Source organism: Protopterus annectens, chromosome 8.part0 (genome assembly GCF_019279795.1).
Source record: "Protopterus annectens isolate FY-2018-M chromosome 8.part0, PAN1.0, whole genome shotgun sequence".
NCBI lineage: Eukaryota > Metazoa > Chordata > Ceratodontiformes > Protopteridae > Protopterus > Protopterus annectens.
This window is the reverse complement of record NC_056741.1, coordinates 1212599543-1212612157: the sequence shown is the minus strand read 5'-3', so window position 1 is coordinate 1212612157 and position 12615 is coordinate 1212599543.

The window sequence follows — 12615 nt, the reverse complement described above, 5'->3', positions numbered from 1 at the left end:
TATCCGTGATCATTGTGGCAACCGGGATGGGTGGAACGAAGGGCCATCTCCCATCCAAATTGTTGGTGCAAAGCCACCAAACTGAGATCCCGTTTGCATCTGTCCATGAGCAAAATGTGGTGAGAAAGAGGAAATTTTTGGAGAGACCATTGAAGAAAGAGGAGCCATTGAATAAGTCTCATGTGCAATCTTGCTAGGGGGACCAACATAATTGTTGCTGCCATGGTCCCCAGGAGTTGGAGAATCCATCTTGCCTTTGCTTTCCTCAGGGGCATCAGGATGTGTATCTGTTGTTGTAAGACTCCGATCCTCTCCTGCGGTAAAAATGCTCGCATTTGAATGGTGTCTAATTCTGCGCCTATAAAGGTGACACGCTGCGAGGGCAACAAAGCAGATTTTTCCCAATTTAGTGTTATGCCCAACTGTTGATATAGAGTGATGGTAGCGTCCCTGGTTTGGACTAGTTGATGCCTGTTGGGGATGGTAAGGAGCCAGTCGTCCAGATACGGAAACACTTGGAATCCCTGACGTCTCAAGTGAGCAGTCACCACCGCCATACACTTGGTAAACACCCTGGGGGCTGTGGTGAGACCAAACAGCAGGGCTCGAAACTGGAAATAACTGGCTCCCAGCCGGAAGCGTAGGTGACTCCTGGATGCCCTGTCCATTTTGACATGGTAGTAATCATCCTTGAGGTCGATGGAGCACAGCCATATCTCCTCTCCCAACAATGGGAGAATCGATTGTAGTGTGACCATACAGAACTTGGACTTCTGTACATAGTTGTTTAGTTGGCTGAGATCTAATATGGGTCTCAGGTCCCCTGTTATTTCGGCACCAAAAAGAATCTTGAGTAAGTCCCTAATCCGATTTGGTCTGAGGGGACACGCCGGATGGCTCCTTTTCCTAGCAGCTTTGAAACCTCTGAGGCTGCTTGATCCCTTTGACTGGGTGGAACATCTGGGACTTTTCGGATGTAGGGGGGTCTGATGTAAACGGAATGAGATAACCTCCGGAAATTATTCGTAATACCCATCGGTCCTGTGTGATGCTTTCCCAGGCTTCCGGATATAACGAAATTCGACCCCTGACTGGCTCCGGATAAGCACAGCCGGGCACTCCCTCAGGAACGAGAGTAGGGAGAGCCGCAAAAGAAATTGCGGTCTCCTGAATTGCGGGGCCCCCTCTGCATCTAGGGCGGCGTCTCCCTGAATAGCCTCCCCCTCCTCTGCCTCTGGAGGGGAGTCACCTTGTGCAGCAGGAAAAAAAACCTCTGTGATTTCTTGAACCACATCTTCCCACCCCGCTAGGCCTTGGGGTAAGGCCTAGAAGGAAGGGAAAAACGGACCCCTATGGCAGACAGGGTCATTCCCTCTTGCTCGCACCTGGTGAGGATGTCTTTCACTTTGGTTCCTAACAAAGAAGAACCATCAAAGGGGGCGTCAGTGAAGGAAGACTTGAAAGCCTCCGCAAAGTGACAAAGGCGCAGCCAGGCTTGCCTTCTAAGGGCAACTCCTGAGCTTGCTGCCCTACTCGCTCCCTCGGCTGCATACGAAATGAGCCGCATGGAGGAGTTGACAGAATTGAGGGTAGACACCTGGGTGTTAACCGTGTGAGCTACCGCCTCAGGGATGTTACCCGCAAGAGTATCTCCTAACTCCTTGAGGAGATCTCTCTGGAGCCGAGTGAAATGAGACAGATAGTTCAGCGACTGTAAGATAAAGGTTGCTGACGAGAGGGTATGCTTCACATACCGGTCCATGGTCCTAGACTCCTTGTTAGGAGGATGGACGGAGGAAGAGGTCTCTGCAACTTCCTTCTGAGTGGCCGTTGTCACCACCATGGCATCTACAGGGACTCCTTTGGACAGAAACTCCTTACCCTGTTGAGCAGAAAGAAACTTGTTTGGACGCCTGGGTATGGGCTCCACAGAATCAGGGTTTTCCCACACCCTTTGACAGATCAAATCTAGGAGCTCGTCGAAGGGTGGGGATACCCAGGAGGGCTGAGCACCAAAGGCCTTAAGGAATACCGACTCCTCCTCGGAAGGGACTTTGGATGGCCAGTCACCTCTTTATTTCAGTATCTCCAGGATATCGGAGAAGGAAACATCATCAGAGGATAACTTGGGGGACCCCTCCGATTCCTCAAGGTCAGTATCGGACATGAGGGACTCATCCTGGGAGTCTATGTGCTTCCTCTTGCACATTTTCTTTCTAGGGGGCTCCTCAGGCACGAACTCTGAAGGGCCTTCAGAAAACTGGGGACCACTCGTGGGGGGTATCCCTAGGCCTTGGTGCTCTGCTGTCTATGGATAGGTGGTGATCAGAGGCTCTCACCGGAGTGGTGGGGGACAGAGTGACCGACCCGCCTGATGTAGCTGACGATCTGGCCTGCACAGTCCGCATGGCCTCAAAGGCAGCCCCCCCCCCCCGAGTCTCGAGGACCGGCCAGCCTCCGAGACCACGACAGGAGTCTGAGTTCCCCGAGCCAAGGCATCGAGAGGGAGACTCGGAACCGAAATGTGTCCCGAAATGTCCACCTCGGGCCCGACTGAAGAATCCCGAATCCCGAACCCCAAGGACGGAGCCGATCGGGTCGGAGCCAACGTCGGTACCGATGGGGCTAGAGGGGCCATCGGAACTGGCCTAGGAACATCACACGGTGCGGAACACTCTGGCTCCGAAGACAGAGATACGCTCGGAGGAGGAATGATCGAAGAAGGGGTCAGGACGGGCTCTGGAGCTGACTGGGCCGGAGCTGCAAAAAATTTTGCCAAAACCGGTGACTGGAAGATCCTCTGGACTACCCTATCAACATCTACATCCAAAAGGGTCCTGGAGGATTTGGAAGACAGGGAGGGAAATCGAGATCTCCTCTCAGGAGAAACTGGTCTGAGACTGGGCGATCGGATCCGAAGAGGTTCCAATAAAATTGGAGCAGACGCCGGTTCTATCAACACCGACACCTCCTGTGGCCCCGAGGACAGTGGAGCCGAGGAGGTCGATGCAATTTTTGTGACTTTCTCCGGAGGCTCCGATGAAGCTGACACAGCCTGAGATCTCTTTTTAGACTTGGATGACTTAGACTTAGCACTGGGAGAAGAGTCCAAGGCCTCTTCGAAAGGAGGTTTCAAGGGTCCCTTTAAGATCAGCTTATTCTTTCTCTCTTGGAGCACTCTGGGACTAGACGCATGGCAAAAACTGCAGGACTCCTGCAGATGAATGGCTCCCAGGCAATAAACACAAATAGAATGCCCATCGGTGATGGACATTTTGTACCCACATTCAGAGCACTTTTTGAAACCCGAAGGTTTGTGCTCCTTGGAATCTTTGGACATTTTTCACAACAAAACACCAACAACACAACCCAAGAAAAAGTCTGACAAGAACTCTCAACACCACAAAAAACTCGGGAACAAGTTATGAATTGTGACAGTACACACACACTAGAGACACACACCAAGACAAACTATGTCAAAAACCTCTAACTAAAACAGTTAATGACCACAAAATAAGAGAACAGAAACCAAACCTCTAACTTAAATGGTTTAGCGCAAACAGAAAGACAAAAGGACTAGGTCCTCTAACTGAAACGGGCCTAGCCCGAGGGAACAGTTAGCAGGACACCACAGCACAAGCACACTACCAAAAACCTAAACAACACTAAAGACAATAGCTATGAAAATAGCTTTTTGTTTATGAACAATTTTTTTTCTCAAAACAAGAAAAAAGGTACTTAGCCACAGCCAAGAGCGAGACCACGTCTGAGCTACACGAGCGGCAAACAAGATCTGGGGATATGGAGCAGTGCACCATGGGATACCTGCCTAGCCCAGCCAATAGAAGACTTCAAGCTAGAAAAGTTTGGCCGAGTCGAAGCCGATATTCAGCTCCGAACCCACGGGTAAGAATGTAGGCGAGGTAGGACTACATAACATTTTATTGTTTTCCTCACTGCAGTGTGATCTCAGAGTTGGTATGTTTATTTAGCAAGGGATAATGTGGGGGGTGCAAGGGGGCTTGCCCCCCTGCAAATATGTAAAAAAAAAGAAGGTATGTACTTACCAGAACGTTCCATCTGTGTTGTTGATCTTTGTTCATTTTTGATGAATGGAACTCGGTCCTAATCCTCGGAACTGGCTCAGCTGTTATACAACTCATGGCAGCCAAAAAACTCTCAAGCTAAGACACTACGCATAATTCCCCTCTCTTCATTACTTCAGTTTGAGTTTGCAGACATAGCAACAGTGTACACAGAAATTGCAAGCAGAAGCAATGTCCAAGGTAAAAACCCTATGAAAACCCAAGACAAGGGTTCGATTCCCCAGGAAATCTACGGAGGGGGAAGGTGGGTTGGCTGTCAGGAATGAACGAAGATCGAAAACACAGATGGAACATTATGGTGAGTACACAACTTCTTTATCTGATGTTGTCAAACTTCGTTCATTCTTGATGAATGGGACAGAGTCCCCAGCTACTTTGTTTCCTGAGTGGACTTATGGAAGGATATTCCTGAGAATCATAGAACCAAAAGGATGCTCTTTCCCTAGATAATATATCCAATTTGTAACGAGTGATGAAGGTATAAGGTTTAGCCCAAATTACAGCTGCACATATTTCATCCATGGAAGCTTTTGAGTGAAAAACAGCTGACGTGACAACTGATCTGGTTGAATGTGCTTTTACAGGCGCAGATAACTTTCGATTGTTATGTTCATAAATTAAAGTAACACAATCTCTCAGCCATCTAGATAAAGTCACTTTTGACCCAGCTTTTCCCTCCTTTGGGACAGAAAAGGAAATAAACAATTGATCTGATTTCCTGGACTCTTTAGTCCTGTCAAGGTAAAAATGTAGCTGCCTATGAACGTCCAGTAAATGCAAGCAATATTCATCTTTTTTGGAAAACTTGAGGAAGAAAAAAAGAAATGATGTGCTCACCATAACGTTCCAAGTTTGTTGTCCATCTTGCCTTCATTCTTCACTGGTTGGGTTCAGAATTGATCATCGGTTCCATCTCGGCCTATACAAAAGCTCGAGGACTTCCACCGGCCTGTGACTGTAACCCTATCCCATCATGCTCAGGTAAGATTACCCAGATCTTGTTTGCAAATATTAGATGTACTTATTAAAAAACTATTTACATGCCTAAACAGACTAGTGAAGAGAGTCAGAGAACATTGCATTCCAATTAATACAGCTCGGTCCTCCAGGAGCGAAAGGCTGGGGGAAGGAAGGTGGGACGTGAGAATGAAGGCGAGATGGACAACAAACATGGAACGTTATGGTAAGCACATAACTTCTTTATGTTATGTTGTCCTAGCCCGCCTTCATTCTTCACTGGTTGGAACAGCGTCCCTAGCATCATCTTCCTTGGGTGGCTCAAGGGAAAACAAAATCCTCAGAACAGTGGACCCAAAGGAGGCCCTGATACTGGAGGTCAAATCTACTTTGTAATGAGTGATAAAGGCATGAGGCTTAGCCCATGTCGCTGCTGCACAAATAGAATCCATAGGTAGCCTTGCTTGAAAAGCACATGATGTTGCTATTGCCCTTGTAGAGTGACCTTTTATCTTTCCAGGAAGTTTGCTGTTTGGAGATTTGTAAGTGAAAGTAATACAATCTGTAAGCCATTTTGAAAGTGTGACCTTTGATATGGGGCACCTTTCTTTCGGTCTGAAAATGATACAAACAACTCCTCTGATCTCCTGAAGTCTTTTGTTCAATGTAGGTAAAAATGTAATTGTCTATGCACATCTAGTTGGTGTAATTTATACTCTGCCCTGTTGCCATAGTTGGGGAAAAAAACTGGTAAGTCAATGGACTGATTCAAATTAGATTCTGAACACACTTTCAGTAGGAAAGAAGGGTTAATTCGCAGAGAAAATCTATCTTTGTGGAAAACCATATAAGGGAGACGTATTGACAATGCCTGAAGTTCTGATACCCATCTAGCAGATGTGATAGCTACCAGAAAAGCTGTCTTCTATGTTAAGAACTTTAGGTCACATGATGTTGCAGGTTCAAAGGGGGGAAGAATCAGATTGGATAAAACAAAATTTAGGTCCCATTGCGCTGGGGGTTCTTTGACTGGAGGCCTGAGTAAGAGAGTAACTTTCAGGAATGCTTTTGCAATGCCTGTGGGACATGATCCTTAGTCCCATTTCTGCACTATGATACTTAGATATGACTACTAGTTGAACTCGAATAGTAGCCGCAGCCGCACCCTCATTAAAAAGCTTTGCCAGAAAGTGTAAAATAAGAAGTTATGTACTCATCATAACGTTCCATGTTTGTTGTCCATAATCTTGCCTTTATTCTTGCTAGTTGGGTTCAGAACCGAGCATTGGATCCAACTCGGCCTATTACTAAAGCTTGAGAGTTTCCATTGGCTCGAGTCTACACCCTATCTCATCATGCCTAGGGAAGATCATCCAGCTCTTGTTTGCAAATTACTAACATATTCAGGAATCATATACAAAATCCCAATGGTAAATTATTAGTCTATATCTCATGAGGCAAGAAGGGAAAGAGAAAACACTTCACAACCAATAAAAAATTCCTCTCGATCCTCCAAGAGCAAAGGTTGGGGGAAGGAGGATGGGTTACAAGAAAGAAGGCGAGATTATGGACAACAAACATGGAATGTTATGGTGAGTACATAACTTCTTAATGTTATGTTGTCCCATCTCAGCTTCATTCTTGCTGGTTGGGACACGTCCCTGGCACCTTCTTTCTTGGGCGGCTCAAGAGAATAAACTCTTCATAACTGTGGAACCAAAGGAAGCCTTGTTCCAGGAGGCCACATCTACTTTGTAATGAGTGATGAAAGTATGAGGACTGACTCATGTGGCTGCAGCACAGATTGAGTCCATAGGAAATCTGGCCTGAAAGGTGGTAGAATTTGATCTTTCCTACCAGTTGTTTATGCTGAGAATTATAAGTGTACATAATAGTGTCAGTAAGCCATTTTGACAAGGTAACTTTTAAAATTGGCGCACCTTTTCTGTTATCTGAGAAGGAGATGAATAGCTGGTCAGATTTTCTAAACTCCTACATGCTATGCAAGAAAAAGCGTAACTGCATGTGGTCATCCAGTTGGTGTAGCTTATATTCTGCCTTGTTGCCATAGTTTGGAAAGAAGACAGGCAGGTCAATGGACTGATTCAAATTGGTCTCAGAACATACTTTGGGAAGGAATGAAGGATTTGTTCTAAGAGAAATTCTGTCTTTGTGAAAAACTAAATAGGGAGGGCATATGGACAGAGTCTGGAGTTCTGAAACACTCCTAGCTGAAGTAATGGCTATCAAAAGGACTGTCTTTCAGGTTAGAAATTTTAGTTTGGCAAGAGGAAGCAGGTTCGTACGGTGGGAGAATTAGCATAGTCAGCACCAAATTGAGGTCCCATGGAGGTGATGGTTCCCTTATTGAAGGCCTTAGTAAAAATGTACCTCTCAGGGGGGCTTTGCACAATCTGTGAGACATTATTTTTGATCCCATGTCTCCTATGTGGTAGTTAGATATGGTGGCTGCTTGTACTCGTATGGTAGCTGCTGTTGTGGCTTCACTGAAAATTTCTGCTAGGAAATCTAAAATTGTACTTACAGGAGATGTGACGGGGTCTACATGATTCTTGGAAGTCCAATAAGAAAACCTTTTCAATTTTCCAGCATAAAGCTTTCTAGTTGTTCTCTTAAGAGATGAAACTAGAATGTGCCTCACTGCAGGGGATATGTCTGGAAGCCAGCTGTCAGTTTGAGGGTTTGAATAGAGGGATGGAGAGTTCCTGACTGATGAGTCAGAAGATCTGGTACTGGGTCCAGAATCCACTGCTCTTCTTGGAGATGGGGCCATATGAAAGGAAACCAGATTTGACAAGGCCAGTACGGAGCAATGAGTATTAACCTGCAACTCAACGATTTGGCTTTCTGTAGAACTTTGGGGATTAGTGGAAACAGAGGAAAGGCATAAAGAAGTCCCGGGGGGCAATCTTGAACAAGTGCATCCCTTGGTGATACCCCCGGAGGGGGATTAGGGCAAGATAGCCTCTGCATTTGGTGTTCACGGATATGGCAGAGGTCGCAGCAAGGCTGGCCCCACTTGCAAAAAATTGGGTTCGCAACTTCCTGTTTCAGGGATCACTCGTGAGGCATTAGAATTGCTCAGCTTAATTTGTCCGCTATCACATTGGATTTCCCCAGAATATGCTTTGCAATCAGAAAACGTTGAGAAGAGATTGCTCATTGCCATACTCTTTGAGCCTTTTAACACAGGAGGTTCTGCCTTGTTTGGTAATATACCACACTACCGACATATTGCCTGTTTGTATTGCAATTGCACCTGATGAAAGAGAGTCCTGGAATGCCTGGAATGCCAGAAGCACCGCTCTCATCTCTAGGACACTGATGTGCAAGTGGTACTCGTGTTCCTGCCAAGTTCCTTGGATGGTCTTTCCCAGATAATGCCCCCCCCCCTCCATCCTAGATTTGAAGCGTCTGTGATCATTGTAGCTGCTGGTTGAGGGGACTGAACGGCCTGCCTAGAGTTACTTGTATGGACTGAAGCCGCCAGTGTAAGTCCTTCTTGCAGGAGTCTGTGATGAAGATCTTGTGGGACATGGGTAACTCCTGCATAGACAATTAAGCAAAGAGTAGACACTGTAAGACTCTCATATGTAGATGTGCCAGAGGTACTAATGTTATAGCAGCTGCCATAGTGTCTAAGACCTTTAGAACAAACTTTGCCTGTACTTTCCTTTTCAAGAGCAAGATGGACACTTGATGACGCAGTGTATGTACCCTGTTGTAAGGCAATTTTACTACCACGTCTTTTGTGTTTAAATCTGCTCCTGCAGATGTAATATGCTGTGATGGCAATAAGGCAGATTTTTCGAAATTTATGGTGATGCCCAGTTCCAAACACAGTTGAATGGTGGTGTCTATTGCTTTGGTTAGTAGATGCTCGGTGGTGGCAGTCAGGAGCCAGTCGTCTAAGTATGGAAACAGCTGAAATCCTAGACACCTCAGGTGAGCTGTGACTACTGCCATGCATTTGGTAAACACTCTAGAGGCTGTAGTGAGACCAAAGGGAAGAGCTCTGAATTGGTAATGACTGGCCTCCAGCTGGAAGCATAGATATCGCCTGGATCGCCTGTCCATTTTTATATGGTAGTACGCATTCTGAAGATCGATTGAGCACATCCAATTGTCTTGTCCCAGAAAAGGAGAATAGAATGCAGTGTCACCATCCGGAACTTTGTTTTGTTTTTTTTTACGGAATTGTTTAGCCTGCTGAGATCCAAGATGGGTCTCCAGTCCCCTGTTTTCTTCGGAACTAAAAAGAACCTTGAGTAAGTTCCTAATCTGATTTGGTCTGCGGGGACTTCTTGGATGACTCTTTTTCCTAGCTACCTTTGCATCTCTAGGGTTGCTTGATCCCTTTGACAGGGTGGAATGACTGGGACTGATCTTGTTTGTGAGGGTGGGGTGGAGAAGGGTATGTTGTATCCCCTGGATATTATTGACTGTACCTATTCGTCTTGAGTGATGTTTAGCCAGGCTTTTGGGTACAGTGACAGTCTGCCCCCGACTGCCTCCAGAGTTTGGCAGGCGGGCCTCCATTCAGGAGCACTGGAAGGGTCTGCCAGAGAACGTATCTCTGTTGCCCTGATTTTGCAGACTCCCTTTGCAGCGAGGTCAGAGTCTTCCATTGTTATCCCCCTCTGCCCCTTGGGGAAATGTCACCACGTGTGTCTGGTGAAGCTCTTTGTGATTTACGAAACTACATTTTTCTGCTCTTATGGCCTTTGGGATAAGGACTGGTAGAGACGGAAAAACATACTCCCACAGCAGACAGAGTTTTACCTTCTTGTTCGCACCTGGTCAAAGTCTCTTTAACTTTCAGCTCGAACAAGGACGAGCTGTCAAAAAGGGCATTTATGAAGCAAGACTTAAAGGGCTCAGCAAACTCACAAAGGCACATCCAGAAATGCCACCTGACAGCGATTTCTGTGCCAGTCCATACTTGCACCTTCAGCTGCATACGAAATGAGCCGCATAGAGGAGTTGATTACTGAATTTAAGATAGCAAGCTGGGCGGTCACTTTGTCTGGAACCCCTCCAGCTGTGGAACCTTGGAAGGTATCACCTAGCTCCTTTAGGAGATCAATCTGAAGTCTGGTAAAATGGGTCAAACAGTTCAGATACATGAGTGTAAAGGCCGCTGATGAGAAAGTACACTTCCCATACCTGTCCATCGTTCGAGATTCCTTATTTGGCGGATGAACAGATGAAGAAGTCTCAGCTAACTCCTTTTTTGGTGGCTGCCGCCACCACCATAGCATCTACTGCGACACCTTTGGTTAAGAAATCTTTATCTGACGGTGTTGTTATAAATTTGTTGGGCCTCCTCGGAACAGGTTCCACAGATTCTGGAGAGCCCTATGCCCTTCGAGTAACTACGGTAAGAAACTGGTCGAAGGGATACCCAAGAGGTGGAGGGTCGAGAAAGAAATGCCTCCAGGTATACAGACTAATTCTCAGAAGGGGTAAGGGTCTTCCAGCCACCTCACTGTTTCAGGATCTCTGGGATGTCTGAGAAGGAGACATCCACAGAGGGTGACCATGGGGACCCTTCTGAAACCTCTAAGTCCGTATCTGAAGTAACAGACTCCTCAGGGGAGTATAGATGTTTCCTCATACATGTTATCTTCCGAGGGACCTCTCCAGAGAGGTCCTGTGGGGAGGTTTCAGAACAGAGTGACTCACCCAATGGGGCATTGGTTCTCTTCACTTGGGGAGGGATGGTAAAGAGGGAGACACAGGCCCTTTTCGGGGAAGAGTGCCTGGATCCAAGGGTGGAGCCATCAGGGGTGACAGTACACTCCTCATCACATCGAAGGCACCACGACCCAGGCCCGAGGGAATCTCCAACTCCGAAGAACCAGGAGACTTCCCCTTTACCAAGCAGGTAGGCACCGAGCTCACCCGCACCGATGCCCAGAGAGGTAGATTCGGATCCGTCAATGGTCCGATCCGACTTCCCTCCCCGGACCCGATGTGGGAGAGTAGGCTCCTAGACCCCTTGACAGAAGATGGTACCGAAGAGGTTGGAGCAGAAGTCGGGACTGAGAACCCTGGGGTGAGTGTCAGACCCGGCGGTTCCACCACAAACACATCTAAGCACTCCGGCTCTGAAACGACTCGGGTCGGAGGAGGAATAGAAGGGGCAGTAGCAGTTGTTGGTTCCAATTCCTTTTGGGCTAGACTCAAAAGGATCTTGGCCAGAGCCGGAGTCCGAAGAAACCTCCTGACCACCCACTCCATGTCACCATCTGACAGACTCCTGCAGGATCGAAAGGACGGGGTTGATGATTTGGCAGTTCCAGCCACCGACTGCAAAACAGGGGACTGTGGAACTGAGGAGACCAGCTCCAAGGTTGGGGACAGGCTCCATCTTATGGTTCCCAGTCAGTTCCAAAGAACCTGATGGAACCGAAGGAGTTTTCTTTTCAGACCCGAAAGCTTTCGGGTCCAAGGTCATAGTCTTAGCTAACTTCTTTACCGACTCAGAAGCGGGAGTCGAACAAGATGCTCTTTTTGCTGACTTGTCCAATTTTGGGGAATGAGATGACTTGGAGGAAGTCTGGTAACCTTCTAGTGTCTCAGCAAATAGAAATTTAAGCACTCCCCTTACTATAAGTTTGTTTTGCATTCCTGTAGGACCCTAGAACTAAAGCTATGACAAATGGAACATGTGTCTTGAAGGTGTACTGCACCTAAACAGTAGACACAACTAGTGTGCCCGTCAGTTAATGACATCTTCTAAGAACAGGAATCACATTTTTTGAAGACTGACTGCTTCACTTCTTTTCCTTCCTTGGACATAGTGTTAAAGAACAACAACATCAAACACTGCCCAGGAAACTAGATTAATGATAATAACAAGGCTATCAAAACTATTCACCACCACACTTGAACAAGTAAATATAAATCTTCTATTCTACTCTCATTTTTTTTTTTTTTTTTTTTTTTAACAGACAGGAAGGGAAGAGGAAAGGGCTAGAGCAGAGGTCTCTAACTTAAATGACGGTCTCCTCTAGCCAGAGGAGACATCTCTAACTTAAACAACTAAACCTCTTAGGAAGAAAGTAGAAAGGGGAGGCCTCTAATTTAAATGGGCTAAGAAATAAAGACGAACCATCTAACTTAAAACAGGTTCGCTTCAGAGAACGTTTTAGTGAATTGGATGGGAGGGGGGGGGGTTATAGGCCTAATGAAAGCGACGGCCAACCACAAACAAATGCAACAAATGAAAAACCTAGGAATTCACCACAAGATGACACCTAATATAAACTAAACAACAATTATATATAAATAACTGAATAATACTGAAGAAAATATTTCACTTTGTCTGAGCCTAGTGAGAAGTACCTGATCTAGTTTAGCAGCAAATGAGATCTGGATGATCTTTCCTAGGCATTATGGGATAGAGTATTGCCTCGAGCCAGTGGAAGCTCTCGAGCTTTAGTAATAGGCAGAGTCGGAACCGATGCTCGGTTCTGAACCCAACCAGCAAGAATGAAGGCAAGATGGGACAACATAATATTAGAAG